Here is a 16,048-nt window from a genome sequence, read left to right on the forward strand (position 1 = left end):
TATGAAATGCATGAATATTCATTATTTTCCGCTGCGAACGCATATTCTTGAATATTCATGATAATTGAAATGTGTTATTTTAAATGACCAGGTGTATTGTATATCGATGATGAACGATGTTGGTTTTTGAAAGCTTTTAGTTTTTGAAAACGTCGATGTGACGCCCTTTTGTTTATATGTGTGCTTATTCACTCTGATTATATGTTAAGTATTTCGGGGTAGAAAAAGGGGTGTTACACCTTCCGAAACTAGAAGTGGAAAGTCTCCCTAGAAGGTTTCTTCTGTTTCTGTCATTTAAGAAGGACCTTTAAATAAAAAGAGATTGAGGTATCTAAGATTGAAGTCAAATAATAATAAGAGGAAATGGATGTGTCCTTAATTAGAAAGAAGAAAGACGTAAATGACACTGCTGAGAAGAGTGTAATTGAGCCTACCATCAAGTGTGCTCAACTTTTAGCATTTGCTATCTTAGATCAGTCGGAGAAGCATATATAAACCTTTGTTGCTGTGAATCAAAAGGCTTTTGTTGTTGATGAATTGGAACCTGTTGAGGTTTAAGATCTTGAAGTAATGGCTGACTTAAAGTTTGTTGAAGCTTCTGATGTTCCAGAGGAAGATGTCTCATAAACTCTTGTTGCTTCAGAAGCTCTGAATATTGGTGTAACATATATTAATATGAACTTAATCTCCGAGGATGCTTTTGATTACACCACCCTTAACCACATTTCTCCAACACCCTCATCAATTCCCTCACCTAATCAATCACCAAAACACATTTCACTCCTTATTGATGAAACCACAATGCGTGAACAACTAATTGATTAATTGAATTTTATGCTTCTGAACAACATTCTCCCATAAACACAATGCTTGAACCTCGTAGATGTTTCTAGTGGGAAAGCTACTTCTTTTAGCTCTAAGATGGAGTATGATGCCGAAGGATTTGAAGCTCATCTTAACCTAAAATCTATAAATCCTTCCACTGAAGTTATCAAACCTATCCTTGTCATTCCTATTCAAATCTTTTCTCCTCAAGGCCAACCTTTTAGCCTAACATGTTCTGCTTATAAAGTTGAACATGTAATACCCATCCAACATGAAATTACCTTTCCATCAGAAACTCAACCACCATATCAACCTTCACCCAAACATCTCCTCATAGAAAACCTAGCCCTGTTCAGAGTCAACCTTTATTTCAAGTTGTATATGAACTTCAGAGTGAAACTGAACAAGTTGTTCAAGATCTATCTCTAGTTCAATTTGCTTATGAACCTAGAGTTGAGTCTGAATATATCCTATTTGACCTCATTCATCCTGAAATCTTCCTAAAACTATCTGACCTTGCAAACTAATCTTTTGAACCTGAACCCTCTCATTCAAACACTTTATCCTTTTCACAAACTGTCTAAACTAACATAAGTGTAATAAAAAAACCTCTTATATAAAGTACAAAGTATGGTCGATGATAGACCTTTTGCATCTGACCCAGTAGCATATTCTGCTACGTGGGATTCTCTCTAGACCTCTGTTGCATCATTTATTCAAAATCTAAAGGATGTCACTTTAGAGTTTGTTGTATCCTCGTGTTCTAGGCAAGATCTCATGGAGAAGAACCTGGCTTATATTACTGCTACTCAAAAAGCCATTACTGTAAAGCATATTGAAATGGATAATAGAATAAAGTTTATGGATGCCAGGCAAGACATCATGTGTGCATATCTAAAACCTACTTTGGGTCTTCTGAGGAAACCTTAGTCTTAGGTTCTATAACTCATTTTTTTGTTTGTTTGTTTTATATGTTAAACTAATTTCTTGGTATATGACTTTACTTTCTTTATCTGGTTTGTATGTCACACTTCTTATGCTTATGTGATTTTCTCTAAGCTACATTTTATGGGAAATATTATTTCTTATTTGCTAAGTGTTAGAAATAATCCTTGATTTCCTTGTTTTATTTTTTGGATAAACTATTTATGAATATTTCTTGGATGATTAAATACGTTCAAATGAAACAACTATTCAGAAAAATCATTGCAAAAAGTGAATTTTTTTCATTAATTATTTGGAAGGAGATTTTACTAAAATAATGTCTTCTTGAGAGTTTCACTAAAATAATGTCTTATTGGCTTAATCCTCTCCTCAATAATTTCTTATTGATAGTTAATGTCTTGAGATTTTATGGATATGCCCACAAACCTTATTACAATAGATGAGAGATGTTACACAACCCGCCGTATGTGTGTGTACGCGCGTGTGTGTGCATCCGTGCATACCTGCCTGAGTGTGTGTTGTGTGTGTCAAAATTAGTAAAAAACATATTATCATTAGCAAGTAAAACAATTGTTGGAACCATACTATCATTGACAATATTTTCAACCTATAAAAACATTCATTTGTATAATATGGAAGAAGAGACCATTGCCAGCTAGACTACAACTAATGATGGCCAATATAGTGTTAAACATGGTTACCACAACATAAAGATAAAAAAAAATTGGAAAACCCAAACTACTCTTAGATAGAAAACCTTGATATGGAGTCTGCTTAATAACTTCATACATATAAGAGACAATCTCCCTAATAGATGGATTATGTGTAATATTTAATGCCCTAGATGTAAATCTAAAATAGAATCCATCAACCACTATTCTAAGGATTGCACCTTGACTACTCAGGTATGGTTTGGGTCTCAGCTCAACATAAAGTTTGACAATTTTGACTATCAAAATTTCATAGACCAGGTTAGAAAAACCAATTTAAAGCTGGACAACTATAACATAACCATTGTTATCAACATTATTGACAATATATGGTATGCTAGAAATACCATAATCTTTAAAGATAGAACTATACTTGTGATATAAGCTATAGACAGAGCCAACCAAGGTGTCGTTTCTAATTTCCTGAACACAAAAGTACCTGAAAATGAATAGGAAAAAACCATCAGAGGCAATATCATTGAGAATAAGGATAATAAAAGGAATGAGGATCCAGTTAAACAATGAATAGACATACATATGGATAAATATGTAGATAGAAGTAGAAATGGTTATCCTAGTAAGGGTCAAGATGATAATATTAAAATTGGAAAAAATGACAACAACAATAAGGATATAAACAAAAGAAATTATTTAGAGAAGCAAAACACTTACACGATTTTATCTAGAATAGAAGAACTGATACTGAGACTATAGAATGGTTCACCCCAATATACATGATATGAGTATGTGGTCCAGGTGCAACAAGGAGCGGAGTAACACCAACACTAGTAATAATGGGGGAAATAATGCAGTCAAGAATCAAATGGAATAACAGGACAATTTTCAACAAAATAAGTAAGCCACTCACACTCATCACAACAAGCAAAATGATGACAACAACATACAATCAAAGAAGATATATAACAATATGAAAAATAATCATCATATTATTAAGAATATTCAAGAATGTAAAAACAACAAAGTCCATAATAAGGGAGGAGAATAAGCTATATATGACAATCCGGTTGAAGAAAACCAGAATCCTAACACCTCATAAGAAAGAGAAGGAAGAATTATCAAAAACAACAACAATCAAAGTATGCAGAGAAAAGAGAAAGGAAAATACTTTAAGAATAAAATATCAATTGAAGATGAAGTTAATACCAATCTCAAAATAGAAACTCAAACCAACAAGGATAGATTTACCATCAACGACGATAAAAAAGAAAACTTAAGTGAAAACCCTAGCTCCATCCAGATTCCTTAGAAAATCTACATGCAAATCCAATCGTTGAACAAAATCAACCCTAAATCCACTCAAAATCTGTGAAAAGATGACACGCAAAGCCACTCGATGACTAGAAATAACATGCAAGGTCAAACAAAAACTTCGGAAGTGGCTATGAACAACCCTGGTAAGAGGAACACATATAATAAGAATAACAATAATGGTAAGAAGAATTTGAATGAAGAAAAAGGAAAAAAAGTAACAACAAACATCAAATATATGAATATAGAACGCAAAATTCATATGGATACCTCTGGTGAAAGGTTGGACAAAGTGTAAAATAGATTTTATCCTAGCTATTAAATGAAAGTGAGAGCTTGGAGTATTTTTTAGAGATGACAAAGGGATACACTTGTTGCGAGCTTCTTTTGCATGAATAGAAATAATGATCCATTAATGGGTGAAAATATGGCTCTAAAGAAAGCCATGGAAATAACGACCGATTGTTGTTTTATGGAGGTAAAGTTCTAAACAAACAATAAAACGGTAGCGGAAATCATGAAAGGGTTAGAAAAACCTAGAACTAGTTGGAGAGTTCTATATAATTCCATTATTAGGAATACTAAAGGGTTTCAAAAAATTAGATTTTCGCATATTCGAAAAGACAACATATTATTTCCATAGTGGAAGAATGCTCTCAACAATTATAATTAGAAAAACAAGCCACCCATTATGAGTATATGGTATGGATTTAGGTTAATACTACTTATGTTCAAGTCCAACTCATATATATGATTTTTTTAATGTATTGCTACAAGTTCAATTCTCATTTGTGTATTTTTAGAGTTTTTATCCATACGTGCATATTTATGCATATTTATTAACTCGTGAGCCATCCAAAACTTATGAATTTTATACTATTTTTTAGGGGTGGAAAAATGGGTTGGGCCCGCCCGTTTAACCCATCATTTTCGGCAGACCAGACCGAGGTTTTTGACTCGGTGTCTTAAGTTGAGCCCCTTCGTCTAACCCGCTTTTTAAATGGGTCGAGGCGGGGCGGACGGATTTTACCCGCAGGCTTTTTGTTAAAAACATTATTTTTTATTTGGAATTAAAATAATATTAATGTGGTATGTAGTAAACTTACTTTTAAAATAATCAACATTTCTTCAAATCCTAATATTCATTTTTCACATAACCATAAACACCTCGTTTTAAAGACATTAAATAGTCTCTGCTTCGTTCTTCATCTTCATTCATAGTAGGAAAAGTCTTTATTGAAAAACATAGAGAATACATTAATAAAGCTACTGATTTTGATTTTATTGATCTTGATAATTATTAAATAGTGGGTGACTATGGGAGAGAGATGGTGAAAGGTTTCATCAAATAACTACAATATCAACATAAACTTCATATGTTCACGACATAGATGATTGATGAAGTGCTTGTCATGAAGTCTTTAAGATTATTATTTTTTTGTCGTTGGTTCTTGGTTGTCTTTGTTTAACTTGTGCTAGTTTATTTTGTTGATTTGTATCCTAGATGTCATTAACTAGGTTGTGTTTGTTGATTTTTTGAACCAAATAAATTATTTTGGGGTTTTAGTGTTTGTTTTAAGTTTTTGGTATTATAGTTATGCCATTTTGTTTATGTTAAAGAATATGACATTTACATTAAGATTTGTAAATTTTTATTATGCGTTGTTAAAATTTGTCGATCTCTTTGATAATGATTAATAATTTTGTAATTATGTAGTAAATCAAATTATAAAATAAAAAAATTGTCAAGCCAACCCACCAACTCGTTAGTAAATATGTCGAATTTGACTTTTGAGCTCGAACGTCTAAATTAGTTTGTCCCACTTTTGAACAGATTTAAACAAAATAGTGTTAAATGCAATTAAATTTCTGTTATTACCTGCTAGTTTTCCAAAAATAACAGAATTTAATTGTTGGGTCACTTTAGTTGTATTTTGAGTTGTATTTTTTTGTTATTCTCTCAATGTATAAATACCCTTGTTATATTTCCAATTCCAATTAATGTCAAATTTACTATTCATCCAATATCATTCTGTTCTCTCTAATTCTCTCTCAACTTCATCTTCCCCAATTTCTTATCTTCCACCATTGTCAAACCTTCAATTTGAGTTTTTATGTTCTAACATTTGGCATCAAGAGCTTTGGTTATTGATCCTAATCCGCTGCAACAATGGCAACCGTTTCCAATGATCGAATTCCCACCAATCTCCCGATTCTTGATTCGAAGAACTATGATAAATGGGCGAAACAAATGAAGTTCTTCAAAGAGATACACACAAAGAAGAGAATAAGAAGGATTACAAAGCCCTATTCTTGATTCATTCGTGTGTTGATAACGACAATTTCGAGAAGGTCGACGATTGTGAATCGGCGAAGCAAGCATGGGAAATCTTGGAGAAAGCATATGTCGGTGTCGTCAAAGCGAAGGTTGTAAGGTTACAAACTTACAAGCGATAGTTCGAGTTAACACAAATAGAAGACAAAGAAATGATCAATGACTACATTACACGCATTACCTAGTTAGTTAATCAAATCAAATCTTGTGGAAAAACGATTCTTGAGCAGAATGTTGTATCGAAAGTATTGCGTTCGTTAACGTCGCGTTTCGACAACATAGTTGTGGCTATTGAAGAATCAAAGGATCTAACAACTTTGAGCAAGGATGAATTGCAAAGTTCGTTAGAGGCACATGAACAAAGGATGGATGAGAGAGGCGCCGATAAAGCCAAAGCGGAGGTTGCTTTGCAAGCGCGTTTCAATGAAAAGAACAAGAGGTCGAAAGGAAAATTTGCGGCGAGAGGTAAATCAAATTTTCAGAATTTTGGTTCAAACGATTCGCAAAATTCAAAGCATTCGACGAGTGAAAAGGGTGAAAATAGCTCCAAGGATAGTGGTCATAGCAATGGTTTTTAGAAGCGTGATATGAGTAAGGTGCAATGCTACAAGTGTAGAAAGTTTGGACACTTTGCAAATTCGTGTCGTGGTAAATCGAATGAGAATCACAACAATGAAGCCAAGGTTGCTAGGGAAGAGGTAGATGATGAGGACACACTTCTAGTAATGATTACGGAGGAGAGTTATGGCATTACGGATGTTCCGGACAACAACTACAATAGTGACAGTTTGTGGGACAACAGCTGTACCGTTTTGAAAAATAGCGAGAAAACGCATTCAGATCGAAGTGCATTGGTTACCGTTCGTGATGGAGTCCAAGGGAGAGATGAGTGGTACTTGGGTTCCAGTTGTTCAACACATATGACGGGTCGAAAAAATTTGTTTGTGCAAATCAATCAAGCGGCAAAAAGTAAAGTCAAATTTGCCGACGACACCACTTTAAGCACCGAAGGGGTAGGAGATGTTTTGATTGGAAAAAGGAATGGTGGACATTCAAGGATCAAAGATGTCTTGTATATACCGGGAATTAAGTGTAATCTTTTAAGCATTGGCCAATTACTTGAAAGAGGATACAAAGTTCGTTTGGAGGACAAGATTTTACGAGTTTTGGATTCAAATGGTGTGTTGATTCTAAAAGCGCCGATGGCTGCCAATAGAATCTTTAAGGTTGACTTAAAGGTTATGGAGCATCGTTGTCTAGCTACCGCGGCAAGTAGAGATGACTGGTTATGGCATTACCGTCTTGGTCAACTTAATTTTAGGGATCTAAGAATGTTGCAACAAAGTGGAATGGTAACGGGGCTGCCACACATTAGTATTCCAACTGAATTGTGCGAGGAATGTGTGAAGGCTAAACAACACAAGAATGTGTTTAGAAAAGATGCGGGTCAAAGAACCAAAGGCTTACTTGAGGTGGTATGTTCCGACGTTTGCAGACCGATGCAAGTAGAGACTTATGGTGGCAATCGATATTTTGTTACGTTCATTGACGATTTTAGTAGGAAGCTTTGGACATATCTTATCAAGATAAAAGATGAGGTATTTGGAGTTTCCAAGAATTTCAAATCCATGGTGGAGCGCCAAAGCGGTCGTAAGCTCAAAATTCTCAAAACGGATGGTGGAGGTGAGTATACCTCTAGTGTGTTTGGGAAGTTTTGTGATCTTGAGGGAATTGTACGTGAGGTGGTGCCTTTGTATACGCCTCAACAAAACGGGGCTTCCAAGAGGAAAAATCGTACAATAATGAACATGGTGCGTAGTATGCTTTATGGGAAAAATTTGCCTAAGGAATTGTGGGGTGAGGCCGTGTCTACAGCCACCTACTTGTTGAATAGGTGTCCCACTAAGAAGCTGGAGAAACTCACACCGGAAGAGGCTTGGAGTGGCCTCAAATCGAATTTGAACCATTTGCGCGTTTTTGGATCGATTGCATATCGTCATGTACCGAACCAACTTCAGAAGAAATTGGATAATAAGGGTGAGAAAATGATATTGGTAGGATATCACTCTACTGGAGGGTACAAGTTGTTCAATGAAAAAAATTGGAAGATTGTCATAACCCGGGATGTGAGTTTTGATGAAGTCAAAAGTGCAGAAAATGCAGCAGTAATCGGTTACCCTACTAGCAGTAACTGGTTACTCACAAAAAAATAGCAACAACAGTTTTTTGAAATCACTGATCCGGAGGCTTCCGACACCGTTGTACCAGCACCTACAGTAGCGCAAAATGATGTTGTTAATAATGGTAGACCAGTGAGGCAAAGATCCTTGCCTCATAGACTCCGAGGTTACGAAAGATTCCAAGATAACAAAGTGAATAACGATGGTGATTTTGTTCATTTCGCGCTTATGGTCGAACCCGAACCGGTAAATGAGGAAGAAGCCTTAAGTGATCCTAAGTGGATATGTGCAATGAAAGAGGAGCTGGAATCTATTGAGAAAAATGGTACTTGGGAGTTGGTCGATTTACCACTTGGAAAGAAACCGATAGGTGTGCGGTGGGTCTATAAGGTTAAAGCAAATCCCAAAGGTGAAGTAATCAAGCACAAAGCTCGATTAGTGGCGAAGGGGTTTGATCGGTCACCATTTACACTTAGTTTTCATCAGCTATCCAGCATTGAATCTTCAAGAATCGGTAACATTTTGCTCTTTATTTTAGTGATTTCTTTAGTTTATTGCATTTTATGAATTTCCGCTTGTTTTATGTTGCATTAGTAGCTTTTCTCTTTTTGTCGCATTTTATGCGTTTATGTGTAGTATGTTTGGTTTCCAGGTCAAATAACAAGTCCAAAAGTTGCGTACCGGAAGAATGGAGGTCAAAGACTTAATGCAAAGCGAAAAATAGACGAAAACCGGGGGCTGACACGGGTGTCTGTGTCAGCATGTGCAGAAACAACCAGTGGAAACCCAGAAAACAGGGGGCTGATACGGGTGCCTGTGTCAGCTGACACGGCCCGTGTCAGCAAGGGATGCAGGATGGACTTACAGTGGGGCCAACACGGGCAGCAGTGTCACCTGACACGGCCCGTGTTGGCCATTTCGCCCCATTTGCTGATTTTTCATGATTTAACCCCTTTGTACATCTGGAGGGCAGTTTGGGCATTGCGCAATGTTTTTGGTTATTTGGGAGCTATTTAGTCTGAATTTTGGCATAGAGAAAAGGACTTTTTGGATCGTAGAAGAAAAGAGACAGAAAGAAGAAGCGACCTTGCAAAGTGTTTAGAGGATAAGAGATCTTCAAGATCGGAAGAGATTGAAGATCAACCTTCATCAACAATAAATTGTAATGTCTCTAATTTGTAATTTACTGCCTTTGAATATTATGAGAGGCTAAACCCCCCAATTCTAGGGGGTGTCCCTGAATTGCTACTGTATGAATACTTTATCTATGTTCGTATAATCATCGATGTTTTCTTAATTCAAATTATTATACAACGCTCTTAATGCTTAATTTTATCGGACAAATGAAATTCTGATCTCTGGTTAAGGTTTAGGTCGGACAAACCACCTTATCGCTTGCTGTATAATAAAACTCGTGTTTAATCACTTAGGAATGAGGATCAAACAGTGGTCACCGTTAATTCTTGATCAATTACATTTTTCATAACAGCAATTTGAATAACTAAGGAATTAGGATTGAAATTACTGTTAATGGTTTTCGGCTGAGGAATTAGAGAAAACATTTCTTGAGAAACGGTTTTGAATTATTACAACATAGATGTTATATGATATGGAAGAAGTGTTTTACAAAGCAATTCATACATCTGACCCTAGCATGCTTTCGCATATCGGTTAAACAGTTTTTATACGCTTAATAATTTTTATTTCTAGTTCTTATTATTTTTAAAACAATCATCAAACCCCTTATGATCTTTTGTTCAATTGAATTATTATAAATATTGGTACTTACTACGCAGTCCTCAAGATCGATACTCGGGATAACTCCCCTTTTTATTACTATATTGGTGCAAATAGTACACTTGCTATTTTACCGATCAAGTTTTTGGTGTCGTTGCTAGGGACTGCCAAAAGTATAAATTGAAAAATAATTCAATTGGAATTTTGTTGCTTTGCAGCTAAATTTTTTTTGTATTATTGTTTATTCTAATAATTGTCTAATCTGTGTATGTGAGGTAAGGCCTCAACTGAATTTCTTTTTGACGCAGAACCAGAAAGATTATTGTGTGCAAGACGACGAAAAGCTAGGCTGGAACTTTCAGAAGAAACCCCTATTGTTTCTGAGTCTGAAGAAGAAGAAGTTGTTTCAGTTCATTCAGAAGACTCCGAAGTCGTTTCTGAACCAATGGCTGAAGCTCCACCACCTCCTGCGGAAAGACTTTTGGGTGATTATGGAGGTGCAAATGCTCCTAATGGAAGGTTAACAATTGTGAACCAACCGGTAAATGTTGATCACTTTCAGCTACACCCTTCAACGATTCGTCAACTCGAAAGGAGACCGTTCTCCGGAAAAATCAATGAAGATGCCAACAAGCATTTACAAAGATTTCTGACCATGACGACATCGTTAAAAATTGAGGGGCACTCAAAGGAAGCTAAAAAGTTGGTGATGTTTCCGTTTACACTGTCGGAAGATGCTGAAGAGTGGTTTTACTCTTTACCTACGGGAAGCATAACAGCTTGGCAACAAATGGAAATAACATTTCTGAATGAATACTTCCCTGCTTCTGTGTATATCCGCAAGAGATATGATATTGTTAATTTCAAACAGAAGGAAGGAGAGTCACTCGGAGACGCTTACAAGAGGTTCAAGCGATTGTTGGTTGCATGTCCTACTCATAACATGGATGCAACTGAACAGATGCAAAATTTTGTGAATGGACTTAGAATGAAGACTAAGCAACTCATAGACACAGCTGCCAGTGGCTTAACAAATTTTACAACAGCCACTGGAATAAAGAAAATCATTGAAGCCATTGCAGCAAATGAGCATCTGGAACTCTATGACCGCAGTGTAAGTCAACCTGAAGGTATCATTGATCTCAAACTAGCAAATCAAGTTATGAAGATGGAAGATCAAATAATAACTGAAGTAGATAGAAGACTCAAGAAAATGACTCTTGACACTCAAACAGTGGCACAAGTGGAACCGGTCCAACCTATTCAAGCTGTTAGTTGTGAAATTTGTGGAGGTCCTCACTTCGCCATGCATTGTGTGGCAAACTGCTCAACAGGTATAAGAGATTAATTTTCTGAAGCAGAACAATCCTTACTCCAATACATATAATCCTGGATGGAAAAATCATCCAAGTTTTTCCTGGAAGGACCAGCATGGAAACGCTCAGAAGCAAGCGCCCACCCAGTATCAAAGCCAACCACAACAACAGTATCGACCACAACAACAGCAACCTTACCAGCAGCAGCTTCACCAAACCCACTAACAATTTCAACAACAGGTTCCAAGAAAAGCAGATTGGGAAATTGCCATTGAAAAAATGGCAGCTCAAAGTTCAAAATTTCAAGAGGAGACTAGAAGTAATCTGAGAAACACTGGTGCTTCAATAAAAAATCTGGATGTGCAAATGAGTCAGAGTGCTCAACAACTCGCGGGTTCGTAAACACCAGGTGCATTACCGAGTGCTACAATTACAAATCCAAGAGAGCATAATAATGTGAGTGCGGTAACCACAAGGGGTGGTAAGGCAAAAGAAGTCCCTGAAAAAAATGATGACCAAGAAGACCAATTGCTTTAAATTGATTTGGAGATAAAAGAAAATGAGGTTGTTAGTGAAGAGGTGACGGTACCTGAACAAGTGATTAAAGAAAAAGTTAGTGAATCAAAGCCGGTTGTCAAACTCCCTTTCCCCACAAGACATAAGAAGAAGGGGCAACATGAGAAGAACTTCGAGAAATTCTTGGAGATATTCAAAAAGCTTGAGATTAACATTCCATTCTTGGAGGCACTTGAGCAAATGCCCTCTTATGCTAAGTTCATGAAGAATATTATTTCAAAAAGGAGGAGCACTGACATTGACCCTATTGTACTAACCAAAACTTGTAGTGCTATTTTGCAGGGTATGAAGATTACAATAAAGAAAAAAGATCGAGGCTTGGTAACTATCCCTTGCACTATCGGGGATAAATCTTTCAAAAAGGCCCTTATCGACTTGGGGGCAAGTGTGAGTCTCATGTCGTTATCCACCTACAAGAGGTTGGGGATTGGAAAAGTACATGATACCAGAATGACACTTCAATTTGCTGACCACTCTGTGAAGAGACCTTATGGAGTGGTGGAAGATGTTCTTGTGAAGATTGATAAGTTTGTGTTTCCGGTAGACTTTGTGATCTTAGAAATGTCGGAAGATGAAGAGATACCGCTCATTCTTGGTAGACCATTTTTGGAGATCGGGAGGTGTTTGATAGATATAGAAGAGGGCACCATGACTCTAAAAGTTTATGACAAAGAGTTAAAAATTGATGTGCGTAACACCATGAAATACAAAGATGATGTGGCCACCAGTCAACACATAGAGGTGATTTATCAAATGGTTCTGAAATAAAATCCTCTAGGTGAACAAAAATTGCCCTTGGAGAGAGTTCTAAGTCTATCAATCTCTGAAGACACTCAAGAAGTTGATGAAAAGGAAATGGAAGTGTTAACTATGATGGCAACACAACCGCCCTTTAAGGGATCCCGATCACTCCGATGGGAAAACTTAAGGGAACCCCAAGTTGAGGAAAAGAAATATGAGACCAAGAAAGTGGCTGAGCTAAAACAATTGCCTGAAAATCTCAAGTATGTTTTTCTAGATCCCGAAAGGAAATGCCCAACGATTATAAGCTCGAATCTAGAGGTTTCTCGAGAAGACAAGCTTGTCAAGGTTTTGAAGAAGCACAAAAGTGCAATGGGATGGGCGATAGAAGACTTGAAGGGAATTAGCCCTATGGTGTGTATGCTGATAACACGAAATTATATCATATTTTAGGACTTAATTCAACTAAATTTTATTATTATTTATTTCAGTTCACTTCATTTTATTAGATATTACGCGGTATTTTCTTCCTATTTGTCTCAGGTGGCTTATTTTGAAGCACAAGTAAAAATGGAAGAAAAGGAGGTGCAAAAAGGAGAGAAAATGAACCAAATGTCAAAGCCCAGCCCAAAACACAAAACGCAGGTGCCGTGCATGTGACGGACGTCACAGAGGCTGTGACGAGCGTCACGCCTTGCACACTCTTGTGACGGACGTCACACATGGTGTGACGAACGTCACACCATTCCCCTACATTTTTGGCGCAAGGAACGCCTCAGAGACGTTGAGGGAGTGTTGAGCCCTATATCCACGCCCAGTTTTTATGCACGTTGAAGACCTTTTTGGAAGCGGAAGCGGTTACTCAAGCATATATAAATAGCCACTTGCAAAACCTAAAAGGGTTCCGAAGCTTTTCCACATTTTTTCCTTTGTCGTTTTCGCTTTCGCATATTTTCTTTTCCAGCAACTTAAGCATTATTGTTTCTTTATTATTTTTACAAGTTCTACACTATTTCCCTTGCAATTTCTATTTTCCTTTTTCCTTTTTAGCATTTAGTTAATTCTTTTCGCACAATAGTTTCTACACCGGAAACTATTGTGTACCTTTTTACCGGATCTAACCTTACGTTAGAATCTAGTTTTTATCTCCTTCGTTTTAATTTGTTGTTTAATTGAAGAATCCAAGAACAAATCCTACCGGCTTGTGGTGGAGTGTTCAAGACTATTGTTTAACTCATTCAGGTTCTTTAATTATTATTTAATGCTTTGTTTTATTATTTATTTATATTATTTGCCTGGAATGAGTCTGTTTATGCATGATAAGTATTTAGTTTGTTTAGCATGTCTGGCTAATTCGCTTAGATATCGGTATGTAAAGTAAGCGGAATAAGGAATCAAGACTAAGTCGGTTAAATTAAGTTTAAAATTAAATCACTCTTTTTACGGTCTCAATTTACAGGTTTAATAACAAAGGTTTTTACGAAAGTAAAAGACATAAAGAAGTTAAAATCAATAGAGCGAGAGTTTGAGGTTTTAACTGGACAGTGTAAATTAGACATTAATTCTAGATCAGGGCGAGAGCAAGTTTTAGAGTTAATTAAATTCCGATCTTTTCCAAAAAGTATTTTTAAAGATTGAATGTGAGGACGAGAGTTAAGCATTCGGATTTAATTATATAACCTAAGTCAACAGAGCGAGAGTTTGAGATAAGGGTGTTTAAACGGTCAGTGTTTTCTTGAAAAGAGTTTCTATGGACTGTATTGCTTTCAAAAAAATGGTTTTTTGACTTAATTATAAGTGACAGCTACATTAACATAAAATCATGGTTTATTCAACAGAGCGAGAGTTTGAGATAAAACTTTTAATCAATAAAGTCAACTGAAAAGATTTATTTTAAAACTAAGAGACCGACAAAGGATTGATTCCCTAATTACGACGAACTACATACCGATATCCGCTTTATTAATATTTAATCTAGATCTTAGTTCAGTTTTTAGCTTTTCTCCAAACAATCAAACATTATCCACCTTAGCTTTACGAAGTAACCTTAGATAACGGTATATCGATTCATAAGTCCCTGTGGGATCGATATCTTTTAAAACTACGCGATAGAACTGTGCACTTGCAGTTTGTACCCCAATTCGACTCATAAAGTCGCGATCAAGTTTTTGGTGCCGTTGCCGGGGACTTTTATTTAATCGATATCGTAACTCTTCCGTTACGCTGTAGAGACTAAGGTTTCTTTTTCTTCTATTCTTTCTTTCGTTGATTTGTATGCCACGCACTCGCTCACAAGGTGAACCGCTCTATTTACGAATCAACGATATCGAACTATATCTCCGAGTCCTACGACGAATTCGGGAATATCGTGCTGCAAACAATCTCCCCCCTGTAGAACTTCCTGATTTCAAAAACATTTTTCCTTCGATAACCGAGATGGCAGAACCAGCTCGTGCTCTTAGAGATTACGCCGCTCCATCGCAAGATGAACCGCATTCAAGTATTGCTCCGCCCGCAATCGAAGCAAACAACTTCGAACTTAAACCTTCCTTGTTGCAGGCTGTGCAACAGAACCAATTCTCTGGAAATCCTACCGAGGATCCAAACCTTCATTTATCCGTATTTGTCCAATACGCTGATACTGTTAAAGTTAATGGTGTCACTTCGGAGGCAATTCGACTTCGTCTTTTTCCTTTCTCATTAAGAGATAGCGCTAGAAGATGGCTTCAGTCTCTCCCTTCAAACTCTGTCACCACATGGAACGAGTTGAAGAAAGTTTTTCTTGCCCGATACTTTCCGCCAAGCAAAACAGCTATGTTAAGAGCCCAGATAAACGGATTTAAACAGAAAGACAACGAGTCTCTTTTCGAAGCATGGGAAAGATACAAAGACATGATGAGACTTTGCCCACACCATGGTTTGGAAGACTGGTTAGTAATTCACACATTTTATAATGGTCTCTTGTACAACACAAGGTTAACAATAGACGCCGCTGCAGGTGGTGCACTAATGAACAAACCTTATGCTGATGCTTACCAGCTTATCGAGAGCATGGCCCAAAACCACTATCAGTGGGGAACCGAACGAACAATGGTGGAAAAATCTCAAACGAAAACTGGCATGTACGAGATAAGTAACCTTGATCACGTTAATGCAAAAGTGGATGCTCTGGTCCAGAAAATTGAAAGTTTAAATGTATCACCTCCAGCCGCCGTGGTTGCTATAACTCAGAATTGCGAGGTCTGTGGAATCCAAGGTCACACCCCTACGGATTGTCAACTCTTGACAGGAATCCAAGCAGAGCAAGTGAACTATGCTCAAGGAAGCCCCTACTCGCATACCTATAACTCAAATTGGAAGAACCATCCAAACTTTTCATATAAGAGTAATAATGCTTTGTACGCACCTGGACAG

The 16,048-nt window shown here is 36.8% G+C and overlaps 1 long non-coding RNA gene and 1 pseudogene across 1 annotated transcript; both read right to left on the reverse strand.

Moving 5' to 3' along the window:
- Positions 1 to 2,494: 2,494 nt before the first annotated feature.
- LOC127103153 (uncharacterized) lies at positions 2,495 to 4,468 on the reverse strand. The gene is made up of 4 exons (XR_007794755.1): positions 4,020 to 4,468; positions 3,687 to 3,892; positions 3,153 to 3,265; positions 2,495 to 2,919 (listed from the first exon to the last, which is right to left on the reverse strand). It is a non-coding gene; the product is annotated as an uncharacterized LOC127103153 (long non-coding RNA).
- A 10,987-nt stretch (positions 4,469 to 15,455) lies between these two features.
- Positions 15,456 to 15,555, reverse strand: LOC127109139 (uncharacterized; annotated as a pseudogene).
- Between the last annotated feature and the right edge of the window lie 493 nt (positions 15,556 to 16,048).

This window comes from Lathyrus oleraceus, chromosome 7 (genome assembly GCF_024323335.1).
Source record: "Lathyrus oleraceus cultivar Zhongwan6 chromosome 7, CAAS_Psat_ZW6_1.0, whole genome shotgun sequence".
In the NCBI taxonomy this organism is placed as follows: domain Eukaryota; kingdom Viridiplantae; phylum Streptophyta; class Magnoliopsida; order Fabales; family Fabaceae; genus Lathyrus; species Lathyrus oleraceus.